We start from the raw sequence: 19,231 nt of genomic DNA on the forward strand, positions 1-19,231 counted from the left end.
GAGAATGCTCCTCCAAATCATGGCCAGTTTCTTAACAGTTCATGCCAAACCCTCTGCTCCCCTCATCACACTGAGCAACTGAGAAACAATGTAAATGTCAGGTCAAGCTACAGAGCTATTGCCATCATCTCTTCCCTTCCGTATGCTCCCAGCACTGGCAGTCTCTGGGCTGCAGTCCACAGGATATCCACAATTATGGCCCAGATTGAGGGAGGGGTAGAAAAACGATGGTGCTCTGCCAATTATGTCAGAACCTAAACTTGATCCATTTTAAAACTGAAGCTGGGGACTCTGGGATAGCACTGTGTTTGCTATAATTTGTGTAAGGAAAAGAAAATAATTTAGCATCTCAAAAAAAAAAAAAAAAAAAAAAAGGAAAAAGTCAGAGTTAGAGCAGACCTAATAAATGTTTTATATCTGCTTCTGAACCTTATCTTTAAGTAAAGACAATGCTATCTGGACATAGAAAGAAGATTTTTTATTTTTTTTAATGCCGTAAGACTGTTGAACACCTCCAGAAAAAAATGAGACGGGGAATGTCAGGCTTCACCATATTCATGAGGGCCACACAACTGCTAGTGAAGTAATTCTGTTTTGAAATTACTTAGGATTCCTTTAGAAAAGCTGGGAACACAGGATGGAAATAGAAAACTAAAAAAAGTGCATCCAGTGTTTCAAAATACACTCCCTGCACAACACCCTTTCCCTGCTATCATCTCCTGAGGCAAATTTCCAAGGCAGTTCCTCACACTTACTGAAAGATGCTCCCCAAATCCTGCTGAGGGTGGGGGTGGGCAGCTGGAACCTGGCCATGGTGGGGTCAGAAAGCCCATGCCAGGCAGAGGCACTAGAGAACAAGATGAGATTTACACACTGGCTTGGATACTCTGATGAATTTATGTTGGGATATTTTGCTTACATCTGCTATGGTTTTGTGAACCAAGTTCTCTTCCTTGAATTATTCCATCTAATCAAAACAAAAGTTGCTAAAGATGTACCATACTTTGTTTTATCCCCATTTAAACTATTTTCTGCATTTCATTCTCTGTGAAAAGGAAAGTCAGTGTCACTATCCAACCTCAGGAATAACAACCTAGCTGCAATGCTACTTTAAAACTTTGGAATCCAAATAAATTCCAAACTTGTATTTTGGCCTGAATTTACAGCAAACTTGCTCCTGCTCTTAAAATGCCTATTGCTTTTACCAGGAGCGGCAATTAGCCCTCGTGTCTCCTTAATTCTTCAGAAAAGAATGCACAGCCCTGGAAGCCCAAGGTAAATGTTTTAACGTGTGTACTACCTTGCTGAAGTCAGTAGGTTGCATGGATATTAAAAAAAAAGCTGCACAGTACAAGGATCCACAGGCTTCAAAAGGTTAAGAAGCTTCACTAATACAAACACTGCAGTTGGGACAGTCCTGAACAGAGCAATGCAACTGGTATGTGCTTTTCCTTCCTAAAAACTCTTTCTCGAGGGTGAATATTTTTCTTTTACAGTAAGCGGAAAACTGTTGACTTGTATACTAGTTATTACTTGACTCTCTTCTACAAAAAGCTACTTTTAAAGACAAAAAAGTCAAAGCAAAGAGCCCTACCTCTCTGCTAGTGCTACTTCAGAAGGTTTCTGCTAGCCACAGCTGAATTACAGCCATGTTTCTCCTTTTTAATTTCCATGTTTTTAGTACTTTCAACACTGGCAACAAAATTTTCCAAAAAAATAAAAAAAACCCCCAGACTTTCACTGGTAGATCAGTATTTACAGATGGAAAGAACACAGAAAATTACATTTTAAATTTACCCTAAACAAGGGGGCTTATACAATGACAGCAACTTCTAAAAATTCATTTGTCTTATAAATTACATCCCTGGGGATACCCCTAAAAATTAATTAGGTTAGAGAGGGAAGGAAAACAAATTGAAAACTTCTTAAAATTCCAGGAAGCAATAAGTTTTAAACATAGCAGTATCAAAAATCTCACTATAAAGTTCTTTCCTCCTCTTCCCCTATTCTTTCCAGGAGACCAAGATCCTCAGATTGAGAATCATTTTGGCACACCAAGGTCAAGGAAACCATATACATTCAAACATAGCACATTTTTGAAATTGAAGATTTTGCAATCAGCTCTGCCTTTCCAAACTGCAGATTCCCTGGAAGAATTCTGAAATATAATTTACTAAAGACATTAATTGTGCTAGTGTGGCTTTAAACACAAAGCTACAGTCCCTAGATGTGGACATGATACATTCATCACACAACAGAGAAAAGCAAAGGGGAGGAAGGCAGAAGAAAACAATAAGAATTTAAAAGAAATTTTAATATTGGCCAAACTCATCCTCAAATCAAAATTCTGAAGGTTTGCCTATTTATTAGTTTCTCTGGAGTTCAGGCAAAAAGGAATTTGGCCATGTACTTTTTCTTTGCCCTGTCTTCATTTTGTGCAAGAAACAGCACTTAGGTTTTTTCACTTTTCTCAACAGAGTTCACTGGATTGGAAGTGTTGGTACACATATACAAAATCCGAGACATTTTCTGATTCCATTTATAACATAAATCAAGTTTTGTACTTCCTGATGCCTGTGCCACCTTCCAGGACTAAGGGAAGACTAGAAAGACAACAAAATGCAGGGAAGCAACGGAGCTGATGGTGCTTTATCATTGAAACTTTAACAGACTGCACTAATGTATAACTCCACAGTACAGACTTCACCTGGATCATGTGAGGGTATGAGATGCCATTTCTGCTAGCCCTTATTTGTGTTAACGCTAGCAGCAAGGAACAAAAGGTATCAGATAAGGCACAGAGCTTGCTGGTAGAAGTCAACATATCAAAATATATTTTTAAGACTGCATCAGAGAATTTATAATGGATCCGTGCTTTGAATTTTGAGGTGACAGAGTTCTCGATCTGGTAGAAAGTTCCCAAAGCTCAATTTACTACATTGTCAAAATATAGCCTGAGGGGACAATCTGACTTACAGCATCTTTATGACTGGTGATGAAAGAACCTCACTTGGCTTTTAGATCCCAAGTTTGGCTCAAGACAGTGCAGTAGAGAACAGAACATCTTCTATTTTATGCTGGGTGTTCACAGTGTTCCTTTTCGGCACAGAATTAGGTTTTACTCTATAGAATTCTCACACAGCTCGCTGATGGGTTAGAATTCACACCTTCAGATTTTGGGGATATACTTCGCACCCTGCATTGTTACTGCTACTAAAGATACAGATTACACTGTCCTCATGTCATTGTAGCATCTGTAACGGCAATCTTTAGAAAATTCAGGGAAAAACTGCATCTTTTACAAGGCCACAGCATGTCTTACTCAGCCTTGGAGAGACTTCAGAGCACAGTAACCGCATTAATTGGACATTATATGGACAGCCAAATAAAGCTCAGTTACTGTGCAGATTTTACTGCTCTTTGTCATGTTGCTTCAAAACACATTTCATGTTTTAACCAGTCATATATACATATGAAAGCATTTTGCAACACTGGACAATGCTACAGATCCACAGGAAATAATTGTTTCACAAACATGAGGCAATCTGCACAAATATAAATAGCGTGGCCCAAATCTGTTCTAAATTATGGTTGTGCAAACCCATGAAGGTCAACGAGTACCACCACCAGAACAGGACACACAGGAGCATGTAAAAGTATAAAATATGGCTCGACTGTTCAGCTATTCATGGTCCAAACCCTGCTAGCCTACGTTCACATTCTACTAGTTTACCCGCACGGCTTCACAGGAAATAAGAAAAATTCTGGGATTTCTAGTTCTCTCATGCACTGGAGGACACAAGTCCAAGAACATATGGGCTTAAATGTGTCAGCATCCTACATAACTCTTGTTTGAAGAATGTTATTAATTTTGTGGGTGGAGTCCAAAATTGTAATGGCTTATTAACACACAGTGGCTGTTTCTGTAAGGCGTATGTCACAGGGAGCATATGTGTAGCAGTCCAAGGATAGCATTTTAACTTGATTTCAAGTGATTTTCTGAATTGTAATACCCTCAAAAGATGAGGTACTGATGCTGTCAGCAGGATACTTCACAACTTTTGTCTTCACAGTTTCATCCAGTCACCTCAATTCTGACCTCTAGGATATCATGCTATTGCAGATCTGGACTCCACACAAAGCTGTTTCAACAAATCTCATTTTTCTCTCTAATACACAGCGTGTGACTTCAGGATTGGTATTTTCAATGCTGAACTGAGTTATATGAGCGATGTATGCTACTCCAGGCAAAAAGCAAGACTAATAGCAGAAGATTCTTTGCCATGCTAATTCTTAACTGAATTTCAATCCCAATCTTCTCCAATGAATTAGCCTCTTTACCAAACTCACAGGTACAGACAGATACTGTGGGAATCAGCCATGTAACTGTTCCAACTGGATACAGTGAGGAAAGTATTGCCAAAGGCTTTTCGGCTGCAACTCAACAGGTGGTTTGGCACCGAGATTTCTACCTGTTTGTGGTTTTCATCTCTGGTTTCAAGACAGAAAATGAGATTATACCTTTCAATGCTGCATCTCAAGCAGGCTGTACGCAGAGCAAGGTTTCATTCCAACACAATCTCCCTCTCTCTCGCAAAGTTGAGGAAAACTGCCAACCACTGCTGCTCTTGACATCAACATGCGATGCAGATGTCAGGAAAGGGAAAAGAAAAGGGAGAGAAGAAAAAAGAAAAAATAAAACTGTAAGTTTTACGTAAACAAGAAACTGTACTTAATGATTACATCTGAGGAAAACAAAATAAAAAGTACTGGCTTTAGTATAAGGAAACAAACAAACAAATCCATGGAACAGCTTAATCTAAGAGGCTGTGGGGTTTTCTGTTTTTTGTGGGGTTTTTTTGGGTGGCTTTTTTTGTTTTGTTTTGTTTTGTTTTTGGGTTTTTTTTTGTTTTGTTTTGTTTTGTTTTGTTTTGTTTTGTTTTGTTTTGTTGGTTTGGTTTTTTTCAGTTTATTAGAATTTTTGTTTACATTTAGTTCCAGGAAATAAAATGCCATTACATGATAAACTAAAAGAGACAATATAAAAGAAACAAATCTATCATAGCATTACAATTAACTACTCCATTACCCAGAGAAGAGTCTAAGCACCTTTAACAAACACCCTGAAAAGCAGCAGAAGCACTCATAACATGTGTTCTTGCCTGCAAATAGCCCAGAGTGCAAGAGGTGGATTTCATTTTCAGTTTTTAAAGCCTTCTGCATAGGCCTAACTCTGCCTTTGTTGAAGGTAGTGTTAACACACATTGAATGAAGAAGGAACCAAATGTGGGTAACTGCATATTTCAAAAAATCACACCCAATATGTTCAACTGATGCCATCGTTTCCTGAGGACAAGAGTAGGCTATGGAATACTACAAATAATAGAGAGCAGGAGTCTAAAGCAAGCTTCCCAGAACTAAGAAAGCAAATTTCAATACTTTTTCACAGATAATTGGGAATGCGCATCTTCAAAATAGTAGTTAAGAGCAGGTAAAGACCGTCAGGAGATGCTTACTGTGACAGAAGTCTCAGTGCCTTTTCATAAAATAAGAGTTCTTCAAAGCCACTCTAAACAACCATTAAGAGAACAGTCAGTGAATCTATGCTTTTCAGATTAAAGCAAGAAAAGAAAGAAAATGAAAGTGCTTCTCCACAGACAAAGATGTAATGAGAATGACTTCAATACATCAGCATTTGAGCCATCAAAATGGGCCCACATTCACCAAAGTACAGAAAAGTAGAATTACCAGCAAAAACTTCTTTGCTTTGCCCCGATAAAACTATTTCAGGAAGTTGTATATACTAATTTGCCTATGGAAGATGAGAGTCTCATAATAAAACTGTATTAAATCACCTATACTAAGAAAGACTGAGCTGAAGAGAAAATGGAACTATCTTATCATGATGATATAATCACTTGAGGGGAAAGGACCCAAAAATGTTCTATTCCCGAGTTGGAAGAATCAGTGAAGTGGGTTTTTTTTTTCTCATGAGAAGGGCTTTCCACAAAAATACACCTCTATTATAACCAAAACAGAATTTTTTCTTGAACTACCTGGAAAAAGGAGGGAAAAAAAAAAAAAGAGTAATGAGTCTTTCAGAACCAGCAGTTGGCAAATATTTATTTGACTTTTCTTGGGTAAAACAGTTATTCCCCAAGAAAATTTTCATTTAAAGAAAAAGAATTTCCACTGAAAGATCAGTCTGATGGAAAAATGCCTGGTCACAGCTACAAAGGATAAGACCGCTGGCCTAGCTAGGGGGAGGTGAATGCCAAGGCCAGTGCAGAATCCGTTTGCTGTGATGTTTGTTCTGCTCCAGTTTTCTGCCTACGTAGACCCTCCTCTCTTCAGGGCAGGAACCGTCTCTCACCGCATGTTGTGCACAGCCTACTGCAACACGTGTGCTTGATGACTTTTAGCACTACAGTAGCAACAGTGCCTTTTCCTCCTACAGCAGCTACTCCCCAATATCAAGATGAGGAGAAAAATGTGACCTATGGCTGTAACACACTGCTCATCACACACTGTTGTACAGCGTGGGGATGTGGGGGGATGTCTTTTCACCACAGAACTAATCAGCGTTTATCCACACAAAATCAGTAAACTATATAGTTCAGTCTTGTGATCTGTGTTCCAAGCTGCCAGAAATAAGGCAGGAAAGAGGCGTGGGGAAGGGGGAGTAGGGGGGAAGCATCTCCTGTATTCATAATGAAAGAAGAGAGATGACTGGACTAAGAGCTGATGAGGTTACAAGGCAACAGCAGTGCCATGAGTTGTTTGGGCTTAAAGCCAGATGTCTTGTATTTCCTTTGATTGTTTCTAAATAATTAATGGTATTAATTTCATCATGTGACCCACCCACCCCCCTTTTAGTATTTGGCTCTGTGTACTAACACTAAATATAAAGCAGGAAAACGGTACTGGGTATGGCATACTGCATGCTGATGCTGTGTGTTTGGACTGCAGCAACAGCTGATACTCATATCCCTAAGATTCTATATTCCACAGCACTCACACAGTGTTTGCAGGAAGGAGATGGAGTAGTATCCTTCATTCTCCATCCATAAACCAACTCAACTACGGCATATGGACACTGCATGTTTGAAGTAGTAAAAGAGAGGGTACATCACTCCCTCTCCGCCCACACTAAGATGAACCTGCCACTACTATTTCACGTAACGTTTTCTGGCAAGCTCCCAGTTTTCAGTCATGCTGGTTTGCTTGAAAGAAACACTCAAAGGAGACTCCGCTTGTCTTGCTGTTCAAACAAACAAAATAATCACGCATCTTGAGTTAATGGCCCAAAGCTTAATGAAGATCACAGAAAAGAGGCTGCCTGTGATGGGAGCATTCCCTTCTGACTTAGCCACATAAGCCACTGCTGTTGGCAAAAGGAAATGGGTTATGAGGATAATAAGTAGCCCCAAGCTCTGGTCTAGACAAACCTTTTCTTGGTACTGTAGCAGTACATGGACATAGAGAATAGCAGCAACCAGAAATAAAAATTTCACTTCTCCACAATTTTCTACCACAGGGCACTAGCAGCATCATCAGGAAGACCCATGTTTCTTTTTCATGGGAATGTTTGGGTTGAGTGCTAGGACAACTGGGATCTAACAGTGAAATTCCTGAACAAAGAAAGACTAGTAGAGTCAAATCCCTATATGTATGATTCCATGATATGTACTCAGGAAAAATATCTGCCCACCCTCCTGTATATTGCAGCCTACTTTCAGCTCCTCATGTCTCCAGCCCCACCCATCTTATCTACCTTTTTTTCCTTCCACATTCTCACTTATCTTGAATGCCATGGTATCTACCATAGAATCAGAATCATAGAATTGTCTGAGTTGGAAGGGAGCTTTAAAGGTCATCTATTCCAACCCTCCTGCAATGAGCAGCGACCTCTCTCTCTTCAACCAGATCAGCTTGCTCAGAGCTCTTTCTAGTCTGACCTTGAATATTTCCAGGAATCGGGCACCCACCACCTCTCCTGACAGCCTGTTTCAGTGCTTTACTCGCCATCAGATAGTACTAAATGGGGCGTCTGGGAGGTAATGGAGAAAGAAATCTGACAGCTTGGAGCAGACCCTTGTTTTGTCCAGTAATGCCCCAGACTTCTGAAGGTAAGGACTAAGTAATATGAAGCCCTCACGGATGTCAAAAGAAGCTTCCAAAAGCGTGCATAAAGCTAACCTCATCAAAGCATACCCATGGGGAGTCAGAGAGGGCTTGGTCAAGTCTCATTTCTTAGATTTTATCCATGACTCCCTAGTTGGGTGTCATGCTGCAGCTAAACTATCAGAACAAGACTGGTGCATTGTACAGTGACAATTCTTACATCAAAGGAAGTGAAACCTGAAGAATTCTCTGCTAGAAAGCCTGATCCTAATCTTCAAGGATTTGGCCCTGAGATTAGCTCAGATGGTTAGAGTATAGTGCTAATGATACCTAGATTGTGGGTTTAATCCCTGTGTGGGTCATTCACTTAAGAGTTGGACTCAATGATCCTTGTGGGCCCCTCCCAACTCTGAAAATTCTGTAACTTCTGTAAATTTTGACTTGGCAGTCAAGGCCTAGCAATCCCAAGGCATATTCCTTCCCCACACACCTACTACAGCTCCATAGGAAGCAGTCTGCCTCATTATATGAAGATCATATGAGGAGTACACCTGAGCCCTTCAGCTGGGACTGGAGCAGCACCAAAACCAGCACTGGCTCTGCATACTGCAGAGAATTTACCTGAAGGGAGCATCACCACTGCCACGTCACAGCATGAGGCACTGCAGGCAGGGTGGCAGAGTGCCCTGGGTCCCAGAGTTAATGCAAGAAAGAAACAGGATGAATACTACACTGCCTATGCTGGGAAGAAAACATCTCACTCTCTCCTATTAGAGCTTCTCTAACATGGTTATAAGGCTGAATAAATTAATGGGTTTATTTCGCATGGACGTATGCAAATGGAAAAAACACTAAACCAGATCAGTTAAAAAGAAGATGAGGAAGAGTAATAGAGCCAAACTTCAAGTGACTCCTTCAGCTCCTACCAGTCCCTTACACTTGTAAATGGCAACACTTGCACAAGTAAAAGGCACATCAGGAATATCTGATGCCAGTCCTCCTCCTTGGAAGTCACTCACAGAAAATGGGCTCTGCAGCTTTGAACTGGAACAGAGGAAACTGCTTCCAGACAGGAATGATCATAGAAATGACTACACTGCTTGCAAGGTAGAAACATTGCAAATAGACAAAAATACAGCTGAACAGTCACAGCACTTTATGAGCAGCCCTGTACCTAAGTGCTTGGTTTTCAGGATTTTGGGAGGTCACAGGAGAGTGAGAAAACAGCATTTTTCCTATGGCATCAAGGATCTCTGAAAGTGTCTACATGTCAGCCTTGGCTGAGAACGTATCCTTTGTTCCTTCTTCTGCATTATTTCCCTTTAATGATAGCTTTGCAGTGAATCCCATTTGTGAGTTGCTCAAATAAATGCAAATTTTATCTTGTAAGCAATATCCTCCAAAATATAACTATCACTGAAAGTAAAAATCTGAAGAGCTAAAAGGCACTGGGTCTTCCCTAGTGCCCCCATCTCCCCAGAGCACTTGACTGCTTGCTATTATTATATATGGAGTACCAGGCAGGGTACTTGCTATTATAAATATGTACTGTATTGAAATATATAGCCCAAGTCCCCAGGGCTCAACATTCTAATTAGAACTACAGTTGTGCAAATAGCTGATTTATTTGGCTAGCTGACCAAACTGAGAACATGCAAAGGAAAAAAAAAAAAAAAACCCAAACAAAAATCACCTATGTGTTTAATGAAATGGGTTAGTTGTTTTGTTTGTGTTCAATATATTGCAATTAAAATTTACTAAGTCTAAAAACAAAATCAGAAACCTTGTTTAGAAATATCAAAACAAAACCAGAACCTTGTTTAGAAATATCAAAACAAAATCTACTGGCTTTCCAAAACTTTTTATTTTCCTCTTAGTTTGTTTATTTTTTTCCTTACATAATTTTGGCTAACCCATATCTGAGGTGAGTGGCTTTCAGCAAATAAAAATTTAATCCAAGTTTTACCCAGATTTAAATCTAAGGGCTGAATTGTCAGTCAACCAGCTCTTGACTTAAGGAAAGACCACGGAAGCAGGGGATCTGCTTTCCCTTCTTGACTCAATCCCTGTCTTTGCACCCATGGTGAGTTATTATTTAATTTCTTTATGGTGGTGTCTCTGTCCATTTTGTCTCTGCAGTCTCTGAGCTTGGTGGGGTTACATGCACCTCCTACAAAGGGTCTGTGCAGTGCCTAAAAACAATGGTGAGACTGCTCATCTCAACTGGGGCCCACATTATTTACTAAAATATAAATAACTACTCAACTGCAGTCAAATCTCTTTTTAATGCCAATAGTTGCACTCGCATATATTTAGCAGCCCATCATGGGAACATCAGCTTCTTTTTTAATTAATTACTTATTAATAGATGTAAAATATGAACGGACAGTAAGCCTGGATTTTTCCTGCTTCATCAATTTCAGCACTCAAAGAAAGCATCTCGTTTACAGCTACCAGGAACCAACAGGGACATGTAATGAATGAAGCCTGAAACCCAAGACTCCCTCAGCACTTTTGTACCCCCATTGTTTGGGGACAAAGCCTCACTTCCCTCCAGGTAAGGAAGACTAGTTGGATTGAAACAGCTGGAAAAAGTGGAAAGCCTCACAGGCAACCTTCGAATTCCCTGTGCAGGGCTTTAGGCACACAATTGTCAGCAGCAGGAATGGGAAATGCAAGTTCAGTATCTAAAGAGAGGTGGAAACAGCTGTGGGACTGCAGGGAAGAGGTGTGTCTGCCTCTCTTTCGAGGACCCCACGCATCTCACAAGGCCAGCTTACCCAGGCGAAAGACAACTGGAGCTCGCTGGGAAATAAACACCACAGAAATGGAAAGGACTGCAACACTATAAACTCTTCAACTTCCACACAGAGCACTCGGGGCTGGGGGTGGGGAGGTTTCTCTGAGCACACACGGCTGTCACTGACAATGAAGTCAGTCACGTTTTTAAAACACCGGGGACGGAATTCAAATGTGCCTCATGATGCCTTGAGATGTACTGGCGGGGTACAGGAGGTGCGTGGGTTACGCTGAGCTCGCGCGCTCTGCTGGGGCCGTGAGAGGCAGCGCAAAGCGCACGCGAGAAGGAAGAACTGTGGAGCACGCGGGACCAGAGCTCCTGCCTAGGGGCCTGACCATGGCTGCCCCCAGAGTTCACCTGAGCGGGCTGGTGTCCAAGGACAGCGCTTTCAGGCAGCCATTCCCCTCAGCACTGTGCCCCCCACACCATGCTAAAGGAGCAATTATTGTCATTAAAAATAAATCCTCCTCCCTGTCGACTGACTGCACTTATTGGCCATTGCTGCCATCTAGCCAGATGCATCTCCAGCATTCGCACAAGCCTTCAGCCTGTTTATTTTCTCACTGCTGCTCGGCCTGAAGCAGGGATAAATGCATCCCTTGTTACTCACTGCCTCTGCAGAGACATTTGTAAACTTTCACAGGGTTTTCCTTTTTTCCAACAGGTGACAAAATACTCTATAACTGCAGGTGCTCTGGGATGCAAACAGGAAAATGGAGAACAGATGCAGATGTAGTTGGAGTAAGGGAAAAATCAAGATAAAGGCAGCAGATGAGACAGTGCTAAAACAAGCAAGGAAATGATTGAGCAATGGTAGTTAGCTATTTTTGTTGCTAACTTACTCTTGCAAGGTAGCGCTAACACAATAACTTTGTCTATTTTGTTATTGTGCCAAATTTTTGCACATGCTACCAGGGGAAGTTTGTTGAAAAAAAGAGTTTTGAACACTATTGGAAAAGGATGAAGAAGTTCCCAGCTCCAGCTAGCACTGGAGATGTGCTGGAGGTCACACCTAAAGAGCATGGGCTGATGTTACTGGACTTGCGAAGTAGGAATGATAAGGAAGTGGTTTCAGAGACTTCTCATTCAGATATATTTGTCTAAGAATTTGGTCCCAAAATTCAGTCAGGAAAATGCTCATAACTGGGGGCTTACTTTGCCTCCATCCCATAATTTCCTTTTGGTATATATGGCATAAATAGGTTGAAAAACTACTATTCTGAGAAGGCCTAGAAACTGAAAGATTCAGACAGAGTTTCATCGCCTGATTTTGGTCCACAATTCAGCTCTAAAAAGCCAATGCAGACTTCCAGACACTGTGGCCTTTCACTTCTCTAGACAATCTGGTTTCAGAGTCATATCCAGCAACACAATAAGCAAGAGGTAAAGCACAATGGGTAAAGTGAAAATAAACATGGCTGTATCATAAAATACAGTGATTGCTCTCTAGCCATAATGTTCCAACCAAACAAAAGGGGAGAAGGGGATAAATAAACAATAAACAATCAATAAACATCTGCAAATTTAAATTTATTTTACTGTACTTCCCATTCCACCAGAGAATAGAATAAAATGTTGCATTTTGCTTTCCTGGTTTTCTTAACTCTGAAAAGGGAGGTTTCGTGGATAATCCAGAGTAATATTCAGCTGTGAATCCAATTTATGCAGTGGGATAGGATTAAAAAAGGAACAGAAGGTCTGGATTCTGAACCTGCTGTAACAGTTTTGATTTGAATAGAACCCAAGTCTTGAAATGGCTTGTTTTCCACTTCTGGTTTGGAGCTGGTTGAAATACTGCCACAGTAGCACTTCCTGTAATATTTTAGTCCAAGATCCTCATTATTTGGAACTGAACTCTAAAGATTTTGGCACCATGAAATCCAAACAAAACTCTGTTCCTAACTCAACTGGCCCAGAAGTCAACCCAAGCTTAATCTGGTTCTGGGTCCAAATCCAGCTTCAGCCCATTTCCATTGTTACATAGATAATGCCATAATACCACCTCTAGCCTCAGGATTTATGATGCCCCCTCACAGGATGCATATTTGTGTGTAAATACATAAATCACATCAGATAAACAAAGCAGACATGCCAGAAAACAGGAGGGGAGGGAAGAGGAGAGATACCTACCAAGCAGTTTGTCTCTAAAGTGCTGCCAGTTGTGAAAGGACTCGTCGTGCTAATATCCCCTCATTCAGACTCTTACGGGCACGCTAAGAGCGTGACGGCAGGCAGGCAGTGCATTTAAGTGCTGTTACTGAGGCCCCCAAATATTGACAGAGTGCCAGACTCGGAGAAACTATTGATGTATGCAGCCGGCCGCTGCTCCAGACACCTCTCAGACAGAGTCTTTAAATGTCACAGATTAATGAATTTTCATGAAAGGGAGAATGAGAGAAAGAATTAAAAAAAAAAAAAAAATTATATCCCATAGCACCAACATGAAAGCATTTTTTATCCCTACACAAAATTCTGCCCTCAAGCCTCAAGATTCCTAATAGATTATAACAGATTGTAAGTCGGCATGAGATATGGGATGGAGGAATTTAGACCCTCTGGATCATGCAGAGCATCCTCAAACAAAACCAATATGCAAGATGCTTACTTACAAAAAAACAGTGAGAGTCAAGGACCACTCAGACTTCTGCTTCATTTTAACCCAAACTACAAGTTACAAAGCTTAAGGGGGAGAGTTGGTTAAATATTTTTTGATCTGGGATACACATGGTGGCAAACTGCAAAATTGAGCTGTTGACTTTGAACAACCCTAACTTTACAGACATTGGGATAGACAGATGTACTTGGATCCTCTGTTAGTATTTGATCTTGTGCTTGATCTTACTCAAGAAATTGCCAAAGTTATGATAGAACATTTCTATGCCATCAGATAAACCAAGTATGCTGATTATTTCTCTTTTTTCATTTATATCAGGAACTCAAATATGTATGCAAGAACTTCAAATATCATTAAAATGTAATAATGCAAAATGCAGTTGGAGTGTAAATGACAAATCTATGCATAACACATCACTTAAAGAGGAAGGAAGTGAAGGGATGATGCAGATGATGTATGCAGAGGTAAAAATGGGTCATTTATACCCAACCATGTTAAAAATACAGTTTCAGTGAGTCCCTCTGCACAGAGCCACTTGTAGGTGGGGCTCCATGTCCTTCTTTCCCACAGTTAAGGATTCCTGCAAGGTTCTACTACCTCCACTGCCCCTGAGCTGTTCCATAGGATTTGTCTTCAATGCAATGACAGCAAGGGGTGAGCACCAGCGCACGCAGCTTCTCGCTGGCTGCCTCCTTCCACCTCAGAAGCACAGCTGTCCTGTCTGACACCAGCGACTGGGAAATGCAAGTTGGTACCACCACAGAAGCCAGGCCTGCTGCAGGAAAATCTGAGGAAGCGGACAGCACCCTGACAAGCAAAAGGAGTGCTCTAAGAAAAGCTAAGCAGCAAGACTCCCTGGTTTTCCACTCCATTGGTAAAAGTCAAGAAGAGAGCCCTGAAGATGCTAAGAGGGCTGGAGCACTTCTGTGATGGCAGACTGAGAGAGCTGGGGTTTTTCAGCCCAGAAGAAGTGGAAACTCTGTGGAGACCTCAGAGCAGCCTTCTGGTATCTAAATGGGGCTGACAAAAAAGATGGTGAGGGACGTTTTACAAGGGCATAAAGTAATAGGGTAAGGGGTAATGGCCTTAAACCGAGTAGATTTAAATTGGATATGAGGAAGAATTCTCTATAATGAGGCTAGTAAGGCAGTGGCACAGGTTGCCCAGAGATGTTGTTTCAGTCCATCCCTGAAAGCGTTCAAAACCAGGCTGGATGGCGCTTTGAGCAACCTGGTTCAGTAGAAGGTGTCCTTGCCCATGGCAGAAGTGTTGCAATTAGGTGATCTAAAGATCCCTTCAAACCCAAACCATTCTATGATTCTATGATTATTGCTGCAGAAGAGTCAATGTTCTTCACTGAAAACTGTTCTCCTAAGTTCCCTCTCTCTCTGGCCACACAAGGCTTTTCTCACCACAGCATCTATAAAATCTTACCATAAGAACAAGGACTAACGTGCACAATGCACAAGAGGTGCTTGTTTTTACATCATCTTACCAGTCAGATTATTTGTATCAACCTTTGCCAAAGGAAAAGAAATCAAAAAATACAAAGCTGCCTTTCTGTGTGTGAAACCAAGCGGAAACAACTGCAAGGACTCCGATGGCAACCTCAAGCTCATATGGCAATTAACTGTATCAGCCATTTGTGTTAACCACTCCTGTCCCCACCCAAAGCACATCCTCCCTCCCACCACACATCCCATGATCACCAGAGTTGTAGCAGGGTCTCCAATACCACTATCCATTATTCTGGATGAAGCAGAAGTATGATGTAACAGATGAAGTAGCCATCCTTTGCTAACAGTCAGGGAGAAGACAGAGCACATGTGTGTGTAGGAGGGGACGACACAAACGACTTATTAAGCACAGGAGAAGGCAAAATGTCAAAGCTTTTCTATTCTGAGAACAGTTTCTATACAAACAAAGCAAAAGAAAATCAATATGGATTTTCACACAAAGAACTATTTTACACATCACAGCGAACTTTAAAAAAGTTGGTACTTTCTTCAGGACTTTTAAAGAGCCTGTCTAACGGTACTGCCTATTCTGGCCTGTTATTTCTCCTCACATAGCCCTTTTCTTTTCTCGTTTTTTCCTCTCTCTTTAAAAAAAGTAATAACTGAGGAGCTATCACAAAACACTAACCCAGCATTTCACTCTGTCCAGTATCACATCTTCAGCAAAGGCCAGCACTGAGTAAACTGAAGGAAGATGTAAAAAAACCTCAGCATCTCCCTTTTACAAAAGCCTTCATGTACCTCAGCAGAGATCAGCTTCAGTCTGAAGACCGAAGCTGAGCATTGGCTGGGATGATGCCTGAAGCACACAGAGAAGCCCAAGTGCCCAAGCTATGAAGCTGCTATGAATTTATGCAAAGCCCTGCCTTCTTTTGCAAACATTAGAATACATAATAAGCCTTGTCCCCGTTCCCTTTGCATGCCAACATATTAACAGATGTTCCAGTTCCATAAACTCTGCACTCTCTTGAAGACTGGGAAAGCAGAGGTGGGCAAAAATCTAGAAAAACTGGAAGTATCAATGATTCCACAAAATTTATCATAGAACAGAAAAAAAGCAGAATACAATATGTACAGAAAACATCAGGTGCAAAGTACTGAATAGAAACAAATGTGTTACAAAATTAAAATTATCCTAATTAAGGGGCCCTTGGAAGTTCCTAAGATGAACCTCCTTCACCAGTTTTAGGATAGTACCAAAGGCCATTCTCCTTTGTCTCATCTTGTCCCTTTGATTGTCACCATAAACTTTACATCAATTATTTAATTTCTGGTAGTAATTTCTGATTGTTTGCCTTCTGTCTTTTTCTTTCCTCTCCTCCGTGTGCATGCCTGCGCATACATCACAGATCACAACCAGCTTACACCCCCGCCTCCTTGTTAAAAGTCCCACCTCTTCTGCTGACTTACTGCACTCTTAATCAAAAGGGCAGGAGGAAGCCGCCAGGATCCATTCTTCCCCCTCTCTCCTCCTCTCTCCCTCCCATTTTTGAAATGGCACAAATGTCAAACTTTCTAAAAGGATGTTTGGCATAGCTGAGTTCAGTCATGGAACGTACAAAGTCGGTATGATCAAAAGGTTGCAGGGCTGCCCACTGCTAAAGAAGAGAGGGGAAAAAAGGAAACGGGGATCTTTTCTGAAGTGTGAAAAAATGCATGAGACAACTGTTGCCACTGGAAACACCATGTCTGTTAGCGGCAGCGGTGGGTCTGAAACACCAAAACCTATGTCCAGAGTCCAGATTCCCTGAAAAACAGAACTGTTCTGATCCCCTGATCCCATTTTCTGCCCGTGAAGCAACGGGGATAGACACAGCTATGGGACTGAAGACTTCTTTTTTTTTTTTTTTTCTATGTGCTTGTCATCATTTTATGGAAAATAACTGAATCGATGTAGAAATAACAACAGTTAGTTTTGTAGTCAAAGTTGCTGAAACTAATCAGATGGAACACAGATTCACCTATCAAAAATACATTGTCTCTTTGGTATTTTTATACTGCTACCTTTCACCACAGCATTTTCATTCTTATTCTATCCACTGCTGAAAAGGAGAGCAAATTATTCCTCCCTTCTACATATCTAAGATTGTTATGATTTCGTAAGGTTTGCAATTGTAGAGCACTTCACAATTGCACACTCGCATCTTCCTCTACATTTCTGATGCAACTCTTCTGGTTTTATTCATCTGTTTATTTGCACCACTTTGCTGAGCTCTTGTGAAAATGTTTGCTTCTCCTTACCCAACATCAACATTAGAGAACAGTCCAGTTATGCCACCAGTTCCTGCAAAACATCTGCACCCCCAGTGGCATGAAAATTGGTGGTCAGAATACTCAACATGAAGAATTTCTCCATGAGCTCAGACAGAGTTTCCTTGCCAGAAGACAACCCCAAAAATGTAGACAATAAAGCTCATTGTCAATATCCATTTAATAGAAAAATCTTAATTATAGATAGCTTTCAGTCCCAGAACAGTAGACAGAAACTTGAGATTAATTCCCCCTATGACAAAGTATGTGAACAATAACCAGAATTTGTAATCAATACCCAGAGGAGAGAGCATCCAAATTGTAATGGGGATTTGGGATTCATTCCCAGAGGGTGTAATATATGATTTGGAACAGGTAGACTGGGATTAATTTTTGATTATGAAATATTTGAACAGCAATTTTCAACTTTTAATGAAGAGAAGACATGGACACCACAATTAGTATAATTTCTAAGTCTCTCCATCATATTTCAGGGGACAGATGATAAAGCACAAACAGTTGTTTGGGTCATGCACAAGTTACTGTGGGAGTGCCACCTAAAGGAAAGTGCACTCGGATGAGACTCTGGAGAAAGACAGGCAAAGACCAGAGTTGCACTTTCCCCATTTCTAATAAATCTTGATTATTGCTAAGCCTGCATTAGAAGTAATTGTTCCATGTTTGCTGACTTTACATGGACAACTGTAAGTTGTAAGTAACAGAAAACATCAGTATGGGAACATGGCTTTTCTCTTACACAGGGAAAAAATATAAAGGTGCTCACAGGAGAAATAATTCTCACTCTGAAGGAAAATTTCAAGATAGGAGTGTACAAGGTAAAATATATAGAACCTCACCATGTCCTGGTGGGAGAATACAACCCACATTTCTGAAGTCCCTTAGAATATAATAAAACAGCTAATAGTTTGCCTAGAATGAAGATAATGACTAAGCTGTGAATCTTACCCTTTTCTGTTATTTTTCCACAAAATAATTTTCTTTATGTTTTCCTCACAGGCCAATGAGTAATTTTAATGATTATGAGCTGCATCTGCAGCCATGTAAGACAAGACAAATTTTGTCTATCTGCATGTCTTGCTATTTATGAATTACTGCAACAAAGTGATTTTTTAGGACACAGGTTTATTGTCACAGGGGTAAGCACACCTAGACTCCTAGTCCAGCATTCAGTACTGCTCAGTTGGAAGGAAAGTATCCTGAAGGAAAATGTCTTGCCCTGAAACAACTGTTGGCAGTTACTTCAGAAGCAGGAATAAAGATGAGATGAATCAAAATCTTGTTTCAACTCGACACATAATTCATTCCTAATTTATCTTTTCAACTTTTTAAAGTATTTTAAAAGATGCTCTGAATTTCTGAAATGGAAGATTTACCTCTTTCATTTTATGTCTGCTATGGTAAACTTTTGAGTCTTTCACTGAAAAGAGATGAAACAACTCTGGTTCTCTGTGGGCCCCTTTCCTCTTAAGCCCCCAGACCCACATCTACCTAAGGATCATTTCCCAAGTCTCCAAAATTATATATAAGTATGCTGTCTCTGCCAGACCCTATTAATCATAAACTCCTTCTCATTTCATTTCAGTATTAAACTCATCTTGTTCAAATCTCTAATTTTCCACACTGACAGAGAAGCTCTCTATACATCATTCAGTTCTATTTCCTAGATACCTTCAGAATTACAAAATTCATTCAAGCCCATCTGATCTCTTCTCACTAAACCTTCTGCCTTGCACTGACTGACAGAGAAGAATTAGCCTTCCTCCTGTCAGGTATACATCTTTTCCCCACAAAATTATGTGAAAACATCCAAATACAGCCAATGACTCAGTTTGCCCTTGTACTTGTGTCTTTGCTCTACAGAGCAGTCATTTTACAGAACAGCACATCCCATTGTCATAATATCAG

The 19,231-nt window shown here is 40.6% G+C and overlaps 1 protein-coding gene across 21 annotated transcripts in view; it reads right to left on the minus strand.

Moving 5' to 3' along the window:
• The window catches only part of ZBTB20 (zinc finger and BTB domain containing 20), a 501,814-nt gene that overhangs the window by 183,733 nt on the left and 298,850 nt on the right, over window positions 1-19,231 (minus strand). For 17 of the 21 annotated variants that reach the window (XR_012054410.1, XR_012054412.1, XR_012054413.1 and 14 more), the window contains one exon: window positions 4,522-4,622. The exons of 1 other annotated variant lie outside the window; for it this stretch is intronic. The gene's annotated coding sequence lies outside the window, so the exon portion shown is untranslated. Of the gene's footprint in view, window positions 1-4,521; window positions 4,628-19,231 lie in introns of all 21 variants that reach the window. 3 more of the 21 variants (XM_072925281.1, XM_072925270.1, XM_072925259.1) reach the window with 1 other exon arrangement.

The sequence above is a fragment of the Taeniopygia guttata genome, chromosome 1 (assembly GCF_048771995.1).
Source record: "Taeniopygia guttata chromosome 1, bTaeGut7.mat, whole genome shotgun sequence".
Lineage (NCBI taxonomy): Eukaryota > Metazoa > Chordata > Aves > Passeriformes > Estrildidae > Taeniopygia > Taeniopygia guttata.